The sequence below is a fragment of the Acinonyx jubatus genome, chromosome B2 (genome assembly GCF_027475565.1).
Source record: "Acinonyx jubatus isolate Ajub_Pintada_27869175 chromosome B2, VMU_Ajub_asm_v1.0, whole genome shotgun sequence".
Classification (NCBI taxonomy): domain Eukaryota; kingdom Metazoa; phylum Chordata; class Mammalia; order Carnivora; family Felidae; genus Acinonyx; species Acinonyx jubatus.
Window position 1 is genome coordinate 5,793,410 of NC_069385.1, and position 14,718 is coordinate 5,808,127.

At 38.3% G+C, this 14,718-nt stretch overlaps 1 protein-coding gene and 1 long non-coding RNA gene across 2 annotated transcripts in view; one reads left to right on the plus strand and one right to left on the minus strand.

The window, feature by feature from the left end:
* The window catches only part of PACRG (parkin coregulated), a 504,113-nt gene that overhangs the window by 207,218 nt on the left and 282,177 nt on the right, over window positions 1–14,718 (minus strand). The window lies entirely within an intron of this gene.
* Window positions 5,624–13,853, plus strand: LOC128315758 (uncharacterized). Its single transcript, XR_008298839.1, has 3 exons — window positions 5,624–5,690; window positions 13,242–13,395; window positions 13,538–13,853. It is a non-coding gene; the product is annotated as an uncharacterized LOC128315758 (long non-coding RNA).

The following is a 14,718-nucleotide window of genomic DNA, read 5'->3' on the forward strand; positions in this document are numbered from 1 at the left end:
AAGCTCAGAACTTTCGAAAGAACCAACACTAAATCAGAGACCAAACAAATACACGATGGTTTTTAGAACAATTCTGAATGCACACTCTGAAAGCTGTACTGCAGAGACAGGATGGGAAAGTTACCTGTTATCCCCTCACACGCGGGGTCTGGAAGGTACCATTTGTTCTAGTGGGGAAGGCCGAGGACCAGGGGCCAGGACACTAATAACTGGCTGTATAAACTTGGCCAACTCCCCTACACTTTCGTTCCTTGGTCATAGGAGCCTATTATCTACTTTCTAAAATGACTAAAAGTTCCCAGATTTAAGTAGAAAGCCTGTGTAAGGCATCTATTCTAGAAAGTCAGAGGGGGTGACTGACAAACTGTGATGCTCCCAGACTATTCCAAGAGAAAGTCAAAGGCTCTTACGTGTCACAAGTTCTATCTGTAAGGAGAAGACTGGCCGCAATTAAACTCTGTGCCATTTATGGAGGGACAAAGGAACCAGGCTACCAAAATGGATGACGCCACGGTCAATACAGCTGTGATGCAGACCTGACATTATTCTTGAATTCCAGCTCATATTTCCAAAAGCCTGGATCTTCTAGCACCTCAAATTAAGTTTGTTCCAAAGACAAGTGGTCTCCATACTTTATATTTTTGTTCTGTTCCCCATACTGATAATGATACAACCAGATTCCTAGCCTCCAGGGTCAAAGGCTGTTTCTCATTCCTCACACTCCTCATGTTGTAGAGCCATCTTGTTCTGTTTTTGCAACGGCTCTTGAATTTGTGTCCTCATCCCATCCTCACCTCCTCTCCTCTGGTCCTGGGTCTCCATCCTCACCTCTAATCCTCTGGTTCTTGACCTAGGAACTCCTCTATTGGAGCACTGTCATGGCTCTTTCCAGACACCCCTTCTTTTCATCTTTCTCAAATGCCCCAACCTGTCTTTTCACACTGCTGCTGGATTAACCTTCCTAGAGCATATTTGGTCATCTCACTATCTGGTCAAAGAGTTCAGAATCTCTCCCTACCCCTTTTCCTACAAAATAAAGTACAAACTAGCCAGGCACAAGGATCACACCTGGAGTAAGTTTGAACCAAACTGAATTATCAATTAAAAATCCAAGAATACAAGGTATCATTGCCGTTTCCTCTGGAATTACTAGGAAATTTAAAATTGCCTCCAGCAATATAATGGGTATCGGGGCAATAACACCGTAGGATGGCCCCTAACATCTGGTATGGTACAGACTACACTATGGTTTGGTTTAAAAGGACAGACGTTCCTCAAGTTATAATAGGATTATGTCCCAATAAATCCAGTTGAAAATGTTGTAAGTCAAAAATGCATTTAATACACGTACCCTACTGAACATCATAGCTTAGTAGGCTAGGTTAATCATGCTCAGAACACTTATATTAGCCTGCACTTGGGCAAAATCATCTAACACGAAGTCTATTTTATAATGAAGTGTTAGATTGAATATCTCATGTAATATATATACCTTACTGAAAGTGAAAAACAGAATGGTTGTGTGGGTACAGAACTGCGAGTGTACTGGTTGTTTATCCTCACATGGCTGACGGAGAGCTGCGGCTCATTGCCACTGCCCAGGATCATAAGAGAATATTCTACCAGTAGCTCAGGAAGAGATCAAAATTCAAAATTCTGTTTCTACTGAAAGCTGATGGCTTTAATACCATCTTAAAGTCAAAAAGTCCTAAATCAAACAATTTTTAGTTAAGGACTGTCTGTAAACACAACGTGATGAATGGAGAATGCTCAGCTTTAACTCAGGGAATGAATCTAAATACAACTATGGGATTTGATCGTATGATGGCTCATTAGACACACTGCAGGCCATTCCATATTCTGAAAACAACTAGAAATAGAAGGATATAATTTACCCTAAAAGTTGTAGTAATAAGATATTCAAAGGCAAAGTGTCAGAGTACTATGGGAAGATAGAAAAGGAGAAGGGAAGGTACAGTATCTCACAGTCAGTAGTGGGGGGTTCTTTTTCTGGTTTTATGCAATCTAAAACTTGTTTTTTAGGTAAATGGGTACTGAACCCTGCCTACTGACCCAGTTCAGTTTAACAAAAGAGAACTAGGAACCTGCAGAAATGTTGAACATTCTTTCAAAAAGTCTGCCAATGAAGCTAAACATGTGTAGGTTCAGAACTTCATAGTGCTGTGTCATGGCTCATATAATAGTACCTAATATATACCAAATATTTGCATATTCCAGGAGTTAAGCAAAGCACTTTACATATATTAGTTTACTTAATCCTCATTCATCAAATACTTATTGAGAATGTGGATGTGCCAGTCACTGATTTAGGAACTGGAGATAGAGAAGTAAGACAGATATGGCACTCATTCACTTGCATCTTATAATATAGTATGGAAGAAGATAGTGAACAAATACTACAAGTTTGATGAATATTCATAAAAAGTTGGGTATTTAAACAGTGACTCAAAGTGGGCCTCCAGCCCAGTTGAGAGAAAGAAGACTGCGAGACCCAGGGACAGACTCTAGGGCTGAGTGGATGTTATTTAGGTGAAGAGTATTTATTCCAGAAGGGGAAAGAGCGTGCTAGAAAATGTCTCCTCTCCTCTTAGATAAAGGAGTCCTCCTTGTACAAGATAGACTCTAGCTCATAGGGATAAAGTTCTACTTAGCAATGTGGGAAAAAACTCCAGATATTTTAGAAACTGTCTTCTAAATAGTTTCATCATTGTGTACATATTTTCCTTAAGGTCATTTAGAAGTGGTAGGAAGAAGCATGTGGGTGTGTGTAGATATATATAAACGTAGCACTTTTTCTCAGGCTAAAAGATTCACTAGGTCCCATCTTGCCATATCAACCAAATGGAATCAGATGTTTAAGATCCTGGGTTTCTGCCTTTTCTCTCTACTCATCCGTACCTCCCACCCCACTTTTTTTTTTTAATTTTTTTTTTAATGTTTATTTATTTTGGGGACAGAGAGAGACAGAGCATGAATGGGGGAGGGGCAGAGAGTTAGGGAGACACAGAATCGGAAGCAGGCTCCAGGCTCTGAGCCATCAGCCCAGAGCCTGACTCGGGGCTCAAACTCACGGACCGAGAGATTGTGACCTGAGCCGAAGTTGGACGCTTAACTGACTGAGCCACCCAGGCGCCCCTCCCACCCCACTTCTTAAGACGAACTCATAGCCACATCCGAATAAATGTTTTATAAACTGTTTAGTGAAGAAGGATTAGATGTCAAAACAGAACCACATGGGTGTGTTGTGTTCTTCAAATACAAAATAAATGTATAAATGAGTGCATACAACTCTCATTCCATTTTGGAGATTTTGTTCTTCACCAAGAAAGCCTTTCTGTTGACACGATGAAGTCACAAGTAAGAGAATCTATTAAAGATGTTAGAAGAGAGAGCTATCTGTGCATGGGTACAGCCCATGCTGTACAGCCCATGGACACCAGCCCATCTGGTGACTGCAGAAAAGATTTTTGTAGCCATAGTGGTTACTGAATATTGGCTTATCACAGTGGTCTTCTTTTAGAATGTGTATGTCAAAGCTTGCAATAACACAGCCGGGGATATGCTCATTTACTATCAATGTTAGAGTTTGCCATATAGAATATATTGACTAAAGAGTAAAGTTTTTATATATATATGAGTAACAATAACATCAAACTGTTGTTGATTAAGTTTATGCCTGTATGTATAGATAACTGATCACTTGGAAATAAACTAATAGTGTCTTTCACCATGGATAGTAATAATAGCTATCAGGAAATAATTATTTCATTTTACTGCAACCTTGATTGAATTAACATGGTTGTGATACATGTTATTGGATGGACAATGACTGACAAGTAATATGTGTGAACCATTACTCTTAATGGCATCTAAAATGGAACTGAATGACCAGGGAATAGTTCTAAAACCTCTGTAGTCACTGTGAAATAAAGGCAGTGTATGCACTATAAAAGACCCTTAACTTCATCCAGGAGGGATCTTTTTATGCTGCCCCTTTCCACTTCAGTTCCTCTATTTTTCTTTCTCATTCTTGAGGAATTAAGATATACCATTAAGTTGGAAGTCTTTTTGTTCTTACTATCCCAATGGAATTAAATAAAAAAGACGGCTTTTTTTTAAACAAAGTTCTTTTTCTTTGAAAAAGTATGTTAACAGATATAAAGAATATGATTCTGTAGCTTGAAAGAGAAGGAATGTGTTTATTCTTGTGTTGATGGGCCTGAAAGCTATTGTCAAGACATAAGTGAGAACTTTGAACTCAAGATTTAAGATTTTGAAAAGGGTCTGACATGAGACATCTACTGACATTATAGATCAGCCAGTGGAACTTTTCTATTCAGAAAATTGGATTTCTATTGTACTGCTTACTGCCTTCAAGAATAATCAACAAGACAGAGCTCCCAGATATATAGAAATTGCTGAAGAATAAGGAAAAAAATAATTTAAAGTCAAAGTGGTAAAACTTATTCATCTTAGATGGTTATAAGTTACATGTATGATTTTTCTCAAGCATAAAATCTATTATTGCCATAATCTGTGCAAAGTCTGAACATTTTCTACTATTAGATATGATTCACTACTGGGAAATCAGGAAAAATGGAAATATTTCTACTTCTTCTTTTAAAACGGGAAACACCAGGGGCGCCTGGGTGGCGCAGGCGGTTAAGCGTCCGACTTCAGCCAGGTCACGATCTCACGGTCCGTGAGTTCGAACCCCGCGTCAGGCTCTGGGCTGATGGCTCGGAGCCTGGAGCCTATTTCCGATTCTGTGTCTCCCTCTCTCTCTGCCCCTCCCCCATTCATGCTCTGTCTCTCTCTGTCCCCCCCCAAAAAAAAAGTTGAAAAAAAAAAAAAACTGGAAACACCAAACAAAATGCAAAAGCCAACAATAAAATCTAAAAAAATATTTTTGACATATGCTATAAATGTTAATATCCCTGATATACAAATAGCTATCACAAACCAATAAAAGAATTTGCTAATTAAAAATGGGCAAAGAATATGCATAGATAATACACAAAATAATAAAACAAATAAACAATATTCCAGAATGTTCAACTTCATTAGTAATCAAGATAAACACTACTTAATAATTTTGAGTATCATGTAACAAAAAGGTTTTGAAGAGTTAATACTCAGTGTGGACACTGGTTTGGGAAAAGAGGCACTCTCATAGATACCACATTACAAGCCATCACAACCTTTCTATAGCAATATAGTAGTTCCCCCCTATCTGTGGGGGATATGTTCCGAGACCCCCCGTCAGTAAATGCTTGAAACAGCAGATAGTACCAAAGCTCACATATGCCATGTTTTTTTCTATATGTACATTCTTATCATAAAGTTTAATTTACAAATTTGGTACAGTAAGAAATTAAAAATTATAACTAATAGAACAATTATAACAATATACCATAGTAAAAGTTATGTGAATGTGGTCTCTGTCCCTCTCTAAATATCTTATTGTACTATACTCACTCTTCTTGTGATGATGTGAGATGAGAAAATGCCTACATGATGAGATCGAGTGAGGTGAATGACGTAGGCATTGTGACACAGCATTAGGCAACTACCGACCTTCTGACATATGCCAGAGAAGGATCATCTGTCTCTAGACCGCAGCTGACCACAGGAAACTGAAACCATGGAAAGCGAAACCATGAATACAAGTGCGTGTGTGGGGTGGGGGGGCAGGATGGGGACTACTGTGTGCTTATAATTAACCCCAGCAATTTCACTTCTGGGCATTTGGTCTAAAGTATGCAACAGTGCAGAAAGAGTGATAGGGAAGGATGTGAAGGATAGTATTATTTATAACTAGAAACAATCCAATTGTTTCAAAAACAATGGATTAAATAAAGTCAGGTGTACCTACATAATGGAAAAGTATAGTTACTCAAGTCATCTAATAGAAAAATATTTTTTAAAAATAGGAAAGTGTTTATAAGATACAGGTGAATAAAAAAGTAGCTTATAAAGCATATTTTTACTATGTTCTCATTGTGCAGAACAGAATTATATACTCCACTGCAGTAGAGATGATATTTTCCATAGGTGTATACAGACATAGGGTTTTATTCCATTAAAAAACATAATTTTTAATACTGCTTAAAAATGTCAGTATACTTTGCATATTTACCTAAAAATATTATTCTTCATGGTCATAACTTTGTATATTTTAATATAGTGGAATATGGAACTCTCTCCTTATTCTTTCCCAGTATTTTCTTGATTACTCTTAACCATTTATATCTTGAGGCAAACTTTAACATAATTTGGTCAGGTTAAAAAACATGCTTAAGACTGATAATTTCAATAAAAATTTATTGAAATTTTTATTCAATAAATTTAGAAACTAATTTTGGGGGAAATTATCATCTTTACTACTGAATCTTTCCATTAAAAACATGTTTCTCTTCAGTTTTCCTTGTTGTATTTAAGCTCCTCAGAAAAGCTTTATGATATTTTTCATTTAGATTCCGCATAATTTGTTAGGTTTACTCAAAGCAATTTTATACTTTGTTACCATTTGTCTAAGAGCATATTATCCCAAAATGCATTCTGAAAATTATTGAGAACACATACATAAAACATATTATTTTCATATATTTATTTACTGGCTAACTTACTGAATTCTTTTATTGGTTCTATTGTTTTTGAGTGAATTCAGTTGGTGTCTGTAAGTAATTATATTACCACAAACATTGCTAAATTGATCTTAGCTTTCTGATATTTATTTTTGGTCATATGACAGAGGCCAGGATTTCTGAAAGAAAGTACAGTATTATAATGCTGAGGGCGGACATTTTAGTTTTTGGATCATTCTCATTTATTTTGATATCTTAAATGATTATTTTTATTATATAAAATGTGTACAATATAAAGGGTCATTTGACCATTTTTAAGTATACAGTTCTGTGTCATTAATAACATTCACAATGTTGTGCAATTATCATCACTATCTGTTCCCAAAACTTTTTCAAGTTTCTATTTCCAAACTCTATACCCATTCTGCAGAAACTCTCCGATCTTCTCCTCTCCAGCCCCTGGTGACCTTTCATCTACTTTCTGTCTCTAGGAATTTGCCTATTACAGATGTCTTCATGTATCTGAAGTTATTTTCTGGAGTTAAAATATTTTATAAATATTTAAGCTTGTTTGGCCTAATATATTACTTGAATTAGATTTAAATGGATATAAATTTTTCCGGTCAAGGGGCACTAATCATCTAATTCATTAATTTACAGAGTATAACGAATTCACAATGTGTTTTCAAACTAAGTGTAGGTTTCAAAATTGTAGAAATTTTTCCTCTTCCAAAACAGAACTCAATTTTCTCTTTCTTCCTCTGTCCCTCTCCCCTGCTCATTTGCACGTGTGCTCCCTCTCTCTCTCTCTCTCTCTCTCTCAAATAAAAAAAAAAGGAAGAAAGGGGTACCTGGGTGACTCAGTCAGTTGAATGTTCTACTCTTGATTTCAGTTCAGGTCATGATCCTGGAGTCCTGGGATAGAGCCCTGCAATGGGTTCCATGCTCAGCAGGGAGCCTGCTTAAGGCGCGCTCTCTCTCTCTCTCTCTCTTTCTCTCTCTCCCTCTGCCCCTCTCCCCAGCTCAAGCTCTCTCTCTAAAAAATCAACTAATTAAAAGTAACAGAACTCAATTGCTAAATAAATATGATATGGCCGGATTTCTCATATTCCTGGATAATTAAGCATCAGAGACTTAGGTCAGCTATTATGAACATCCAGGAAGCCTACATAAGGGTTACAATTTTGTCTTTAATTCATTGTTTTCCAGTAAGCATTCTTTACATAAAAAGCATCAATTTTTCTCTATCCCATACAGAAAGGAATTATCTTTATTTTCCATCAAAGTTTTGTCATTACAAGTGATTAATTTTTTCACTTTTCAATTGGTAAGAATATATTATGACTTTAGGACCACAGCGCACAATTTAGTATTTGGTGAGAGTGTTTGGCTTTTCTTTCCCTTAAATACTTAAAGATAGAAAATAATTGTTTTAAAAATAAATGAAAGTATTCATTACTTAAATGGACTTAACAGTAGAGTCACTAGCATGATCAACCTTACACTCACAATTCTGTAGACATAAAAGAAGCTGAATAATGACGTAATCCTGCGCACTGCACCTTCTTGCTGTGGCCAAGGTTGGCTCTGTGCCTGCTTTCACACATACTCAACACCTCCAATGGCGGCAAAGACTAAACTTCCCAATACCCTGCTTTGTCAGAAAGCAGTGCATCGTTTGGCTATTTGAACCTTGCTCCCCTGCTGGCTCAGTTCAGCCTGAAGGAGCAGGTGACAGATGGAATTATGACCAAGGGAAGGTGTTGGCCAATGCTGACTCCATTCTCCGAATAAGACCAAGTCACAATCTGCTATGACAAGCAGGCACTACCTCTGAGAATTACTGTTACATTCCCCTCCTCTGGTGGAGGCAGGGTTTCTAAATTTACCCAGCTTTAAGGCACTGGATGCAGCAGACTATGAGGAAGGACAAAACATACATAGACTTTCCACAACACTGGCACGGTGAGAGCCGTAGCACCAAACAGAAGGCAGATAAACATACCCATTTCTAAGGAGGAGCTGCCCTCTCCACCCCAAAGCAGGAATTTGCAGAGCTACCCCCTGCTGAGCTTGGCATCAATATCTGGTACAGTTCTGGGGTCGATTATTCAAGCAGATTATTTGAGAGCTCCCAAGAAACTAGCAGTGATCACTATGAGCCAGGGGGAGTTCTCTATAATATCAGGCCAAGCTTATTTCATGTATTCTTATGACAGAGATCATAACAGGACTATATCAGCGAGACATCTGGCAAGACCTCCCTTGTTTTTCCCTTTTTGATTTTTGTTGTTGTTCTGTTTTAAAAAGAGAGAGAGAGTATGAGCAGGGAGAGAGGCAGAGGGAAAGAGAATCCCGAGCAGACTCCATGCTCAGCACAGAGACTGATGCTGGACCCAGTCCTGAGGGATCATGACCTGAGCCGAAATCAAGAGTTGGAAGCCTAACCAACTGAGCCATACGGGTGCCCCTGGCAAGACCACCCTTGTACGCAAGGTACAGGCAGGCATGGTTGAAGAATTAGGCTTTTTTTTTTCTTTCTTTTTTTTTTTTTCTTGTGTGAACAACTGAATCCAAGCAATATGCCCTGATGATTTTGGTCCCACTGCAATACCACCAAGGTCTATACTTGATCTAATTCATTTTCCGTTTAACATTTTTATTATAACTTGGATGAGAGTTATAGAATTCAAATCTATTAACTTTTCAATGACCCAAAGTTAGGAAGTCTGCAGAGATATGACCATGAAGGGCCACCATGAAGGTGAAAATAATAATTTGTTCTTACTATCAGCTTGATTTGGCACTGTGCTAAACACTCTACTTATATGATTTGTTAATCCTTACATCATTTCTGGGCAGTAGGTTTTATAATCCCCTGGAGGAAATGAAATAATTAATTTGCCAAAACCATACAGCTAGTTAATCGCAAGCTGGAGTCTGCTTTGCATGAGCTCAAGGCCTGTGCTCAGAGTGGTTAGACCCAACTTCCTCCCAGCATCTCACCAAGTCCTGGTGGAAATGAAGCCAGACTTGGAACCTGTTCAGGAGAGAGGTTCAGAGCTGCACAGCAAACACAGACTTTAACACGGACTTTGGGCAATGAGACTAGATACCTGCTGGGTCCTGAGCTCAAGCAGCTTGTTCTTAAGGGTCATGGTGGAGCTTAGTTTTCTGGCATCTTCTGAGCCAGCAAGCAACACTCTGTAGTGGGACTATACTTCGACTAGAACTCAGCCCTACATGGAAGGATGAAGACTTGCAGATGAAATTTTAGCCTTGGCAAGTAAAAACTCTTGCCCTTATCAAGACAGACAATGATGATGGTAATGATGATGATGGTGATGGTAACTATTATACTTACACTAGGCGCTCTGCTAAGAGCTTGAAATGTATTCACTCATTTAATCACTGAAATAACCCATAAGTTGGGTACCATTCTTCTGCCAATTTCAAAAACTGAGCCTCAACATGGTTAACTTGTCTAAAAGCTGGTAAGTGGCAGAGTTAGGATTTTGACCAAATGGTCTGACTTCAGAGACTCTGCTCTTAACCATCACATGATATGGAAAATTGAGGACAGCCAATACATGATGAATTCAGTTTTAAAATGTACTATTTCTATTTTTAGCTCTTTATCCCTTTCATTCGACTGTGGGGTTTCTTTGTTTTTTGTTTTTTGTTTTTTGGCATGGACAGCTATACGCTCCATTTCCATCACCTCTGCTACCTCTCTCATTTTTGTTTTCCATTTCTCTCATTCATCTTCCCTACTCAAACAGGGCTGGGCCCAATTTCCACTCCCCATTACAGGTTCAGAAAGAATCTTTCCTCTGGTGAGTGACCAGCTAACTGTTCAAATATTTCTGGGGTTGTCTAACCCCTGCCTCAGAGAGCTATCACCCTGCATCTATGAACACGTTATTTCTGTACAGGAAATTTTGTAGAGTGACATCAGCTTTATATTATGACTTCTTAAATGGGGAATTAAAGATGGTAACTGACAGGTTAAGTGTGAGAGAAATGGGTAGAGAGGAAGGAGGAAAGAACAGTGACCATCCAAGAGTTGGGTATTATAAGCCCACCATGATTGCTCGTATTCAACACAACACTTACCACTTGTTAGAAGCCTGCTTTCCACACAACCTCATAATGATCACAACTCTCTGAGGTATGTATTAAATTCCTTATTTTGGAGATGCAGATTCCTCTCATAAGCTCAACGAGTTGGACTAAATTGCACAAAATGGTACAGAGAGCAGCAGAAGCAAAGGCCATGTTCGTGGCCTTTCCAGTGGCCATGCTAATTCTCGAAAAGGACAGAGGAAGGTGGTCTTTAGCAACAGCTACTGAAAGTTCACAAGATGGAGGTGACTTCCTCAGAAAATGGATGTTTTAAGCTATAAGACTCCAGATTCCGTTTCCCTCCATAGCTATGGATTCTCATTTGGGAATCTGAATTGGTCAGTGTAAGTTAGGTGTGCTGCAGGAACAGATTAACCCCAAAGTCTCACTGGCTTGGCAGAGCAAAGGAGAATCTCATATGCCCAGTAGACATCCAATTCAGGTTAACACTGGGCACGAAGAGAGATAGAGGGCCGTGCATTGTCTCCAAAAAGCTTAGTTTGGAGGGAGCACACACTTCTTCTATTCACAGCCCAACGGCACTTAGCCCCATGGTTCCGCATCACAGAGCTGCTAGGGGCCTGAGAGATATTTGGTGCTCAGTAAAGGTACCTGACGTGGAATTCATGTTCTTTGGGGAAACTGACCCTTCTCCTTTCCTCTAACCTGTACTATGGGCAGCTTGCATGACCTCGGTTAATCCAGGATATCCCATCCCCCTTGACCACAGTTCAAGGCTGAGCATGTGCCCCTCGATGGGATATTCACAGCGAAGCTTTAACTTTTACGTTTTCTGGAGAGTCAGGGACAATGACACTTTGTCTTTTTACAGGTGTAAGTAAGTAAGCATGTAGTCCCAGGATCTACTGGGCACATTTGGAGGCTAAAAGGGAGCCAGCTTTAAATGACCTTGCATGAAACAAAGCAGAGGGTGACAATGGTGAGCCACCAGATTAAACCTTCCTGGGATTGAGACTCATCTCTGCGTTGTTCAGTTATGTAAATTATTAAGCAAACCTGACTGACAATTTGAATTTTTTTTTTTTTTGCATTTTGTAACCAAAATAATCCTAATGGGCCCCTTTTCCATATTTTCAGAACAAATTAGCTATTTCCTTCTTAAATTAAAAACCATTACTTTTTTATGGTTATCACTTTAAAAATAATTTACCTGGAAAATTTCGATGTATATAAGTAAAAATTATTAGATCACAAATAAAGAGTAATGCATTTCACTTGTGCTTGCTCCTTTCTAATTAAACACAATTCTCAAGACCATTTTTTGTGTTGTGATATGAACTCTCATGCTTTATCCTTAACTGGTATATTTTTTTCCCATTGAGTATTCTTTAACAAGAGTATTTTGCTTTGTCAAATGTTATTGTTGCTTGAATGTTAAGTGGCTTTGGCTGTGTCTGTGCATGTTTATCCTTTATAGCTGGGTGACCTCAACTCATTAGAGCTCTCCTAATGAGGCCACTGTCCTATGTGGTGTCTATTTGTAGATCTGTGATATTTCTGTAATTCTTCAGCCTCTGGAGTCACCTTGCCTTCTAGTAGACCATCTCACAAATGTACGTTACTACTCATAAACAAAAAGAATCACCTGAAAGAATGTAAGATGAATAAACAAAAAATTGATCTCTCCACTTAAATAATTTCCCTAGCCGATGCAAAGCATTATGTCATTATACTCTTTATTCGCTGCTTCATATTAGGGATTCTTACACAATAGTTTTCGTATTATATACATTATGGTGGCAAGCCTAAATGGCCACTTCACAGTTTTGATTATGACACCTATACAAATTTTAGTGTGGACGGCAGTTATGTATCTGATTAAATTAATTTTGCCAATATTTTGATGTATCCACTATGTACTAGCAAGCCCATTAGATGCTGTTGGGAATATGTTACTTTCTAACATTATGTTCTAAGTGACTGCAAGAAAGGAAGACAGAAAGTTCTGTGGGGGAGGGAAGGTGGGGTGGGGAGAGGGCTGGAGTTTAGGGTAGGCAAGGAGAGGAGAAACAGAAGAGTTTCCATAGAACAATTCTATTAGAGCTGGGCTTTGAAGGTCCCTTATCATTGAGGCATTTGGGGATGCGAGAGTGGGCATTCTCGAAAGAAAGCAAAGGTACGGGATAAGAAGTTTTATAGCACATCTCCTTTGGCTACAGCACAGGGCATACAAAGGGAAGTGCAGTTGACCTTTGAACAACATGACTACATGGATCCACTTATATGCAGATTTTTTTCAATAAATACAGTACAGTACTATAAATATACTTTCTCTTCCTTATGATTTTCTTAACGACATTTCCCCTAGCTTACTTTATTGTAAGAATTCAGTATATAATATGCATAGCATATAAAATATGTGTTAATCACCTGTTTATGCTATCACTAAGGCTCCCAGGCAACCATAGACTATTAATAGTTAAGTTTTGGGGGAGTCAAAAGTTTCTAGTGTTGAAAGACCTATGACTCTAAATGGAAATTTCCCAGGACAATGAATGAACACATAGCTGCATGAGTGCATATCAACATGAAATTTGACGTCACCATGTGGAGAGTATCCAGAAAGCTTTCAGAGGTTGGGAGATAGAGGCCACAGGCAAATGGCTGAAAACCCCAATGGCATCAAGATGTTCAAAGCAAGGTAAGAACTTGGGAGACCACAGAGACGTGACCTCAAAATTCTGAATGGACATTATTTTCAACATAGCCAAACTAATAATCAAGTGTGATGGAAGGATTTCCAGATAATAAGGACTAAAACTACACCTTTCATACACTTCCAGGAAACTACTGGAACGTGTGCACTATAAAAATGATGAGGAAAATAAGACACACAGCTAGGGAAAAAGAGGGTAAACCTGAGAGAGGAGTAACAATGTCTCAGGTCACCAGATTGGAGCAGAAAGATGGAGGGTGGAAGGACCAAAGTCTACAGAAAAAGAAAATTGATGGGTTACCTGATGTTCTGAACATTTGGAAAACAACATTCATTTGCTAGATCTTGAAGCATTTGAAAAAAAAATAGTAAGTATATACAAATCAAGCAAACCACAGGAAAGACAATGATCAATGCTGAGACAGGTTGTCTAAAGAAAGAAATGTAACCGTAGATGTGTGATTCGCGACAAACAAGACTGGTGTGATCACAGTAGTGTAACAGCTGATTATGGATCTGACCAAAATAGTGACATGACTGTATCATAAAGATGGTGGGGGGAAGAAGATAAGCTTGTGGAAGAGAGTTAAATGTTTAGAAATTGAGATATAATTGACATACAATGTTAGTTTCAGGTGTATACTGTAATGATTTGGTGATTATATAAATTGCAAAATGATCCCTACAACTAGCCTAATTAACATCTGTCACCACATATAGTTACAAACATTGTTTTCCTGTGATGAGTGCTTTTAATACCTACTGTCTTAGCAACTTCTAAATACCAACACAATATTGTTAAGTACAGTCACCATGCTGTACATAACATCCCCCATGACTTCTTTGTTTTACAACTGGAAGTGTGTACCTTTTGACCACTTTCACCCATTTCTCCCACCCCCAACACCCAACCTCTGGCAATCACCAATCTGTTCTTTGTATCTATGAACTTGTTTTTCGTTCTGTTTTGTTTCAGTTTCTTGAGATTGCACATATAAGTGAGATCATATGGTGTTTGTATTTCTCTGACTTATTTCCTGTAGCATAATGCCCTTCAGGTCCACCCATGTCGTCCAAAAATTGTAAGATGTCTTCATTTTTTTATGGTTGAGTAACATCCCATAATATATATACCACAGTTTCTTTATCTGTTTACCTATCAATGGGCACTTAGGTTGTTTCCATATCTGGCCATTGTAAATAATGCTGCAGCGAACATGGAGGTACACATACCTTTTTGAGTTAGTGTTTTTGTTTCTTCGGATAAATACACAGAAGTAGAATTGCGAGATCATATGTTAGTTCTTT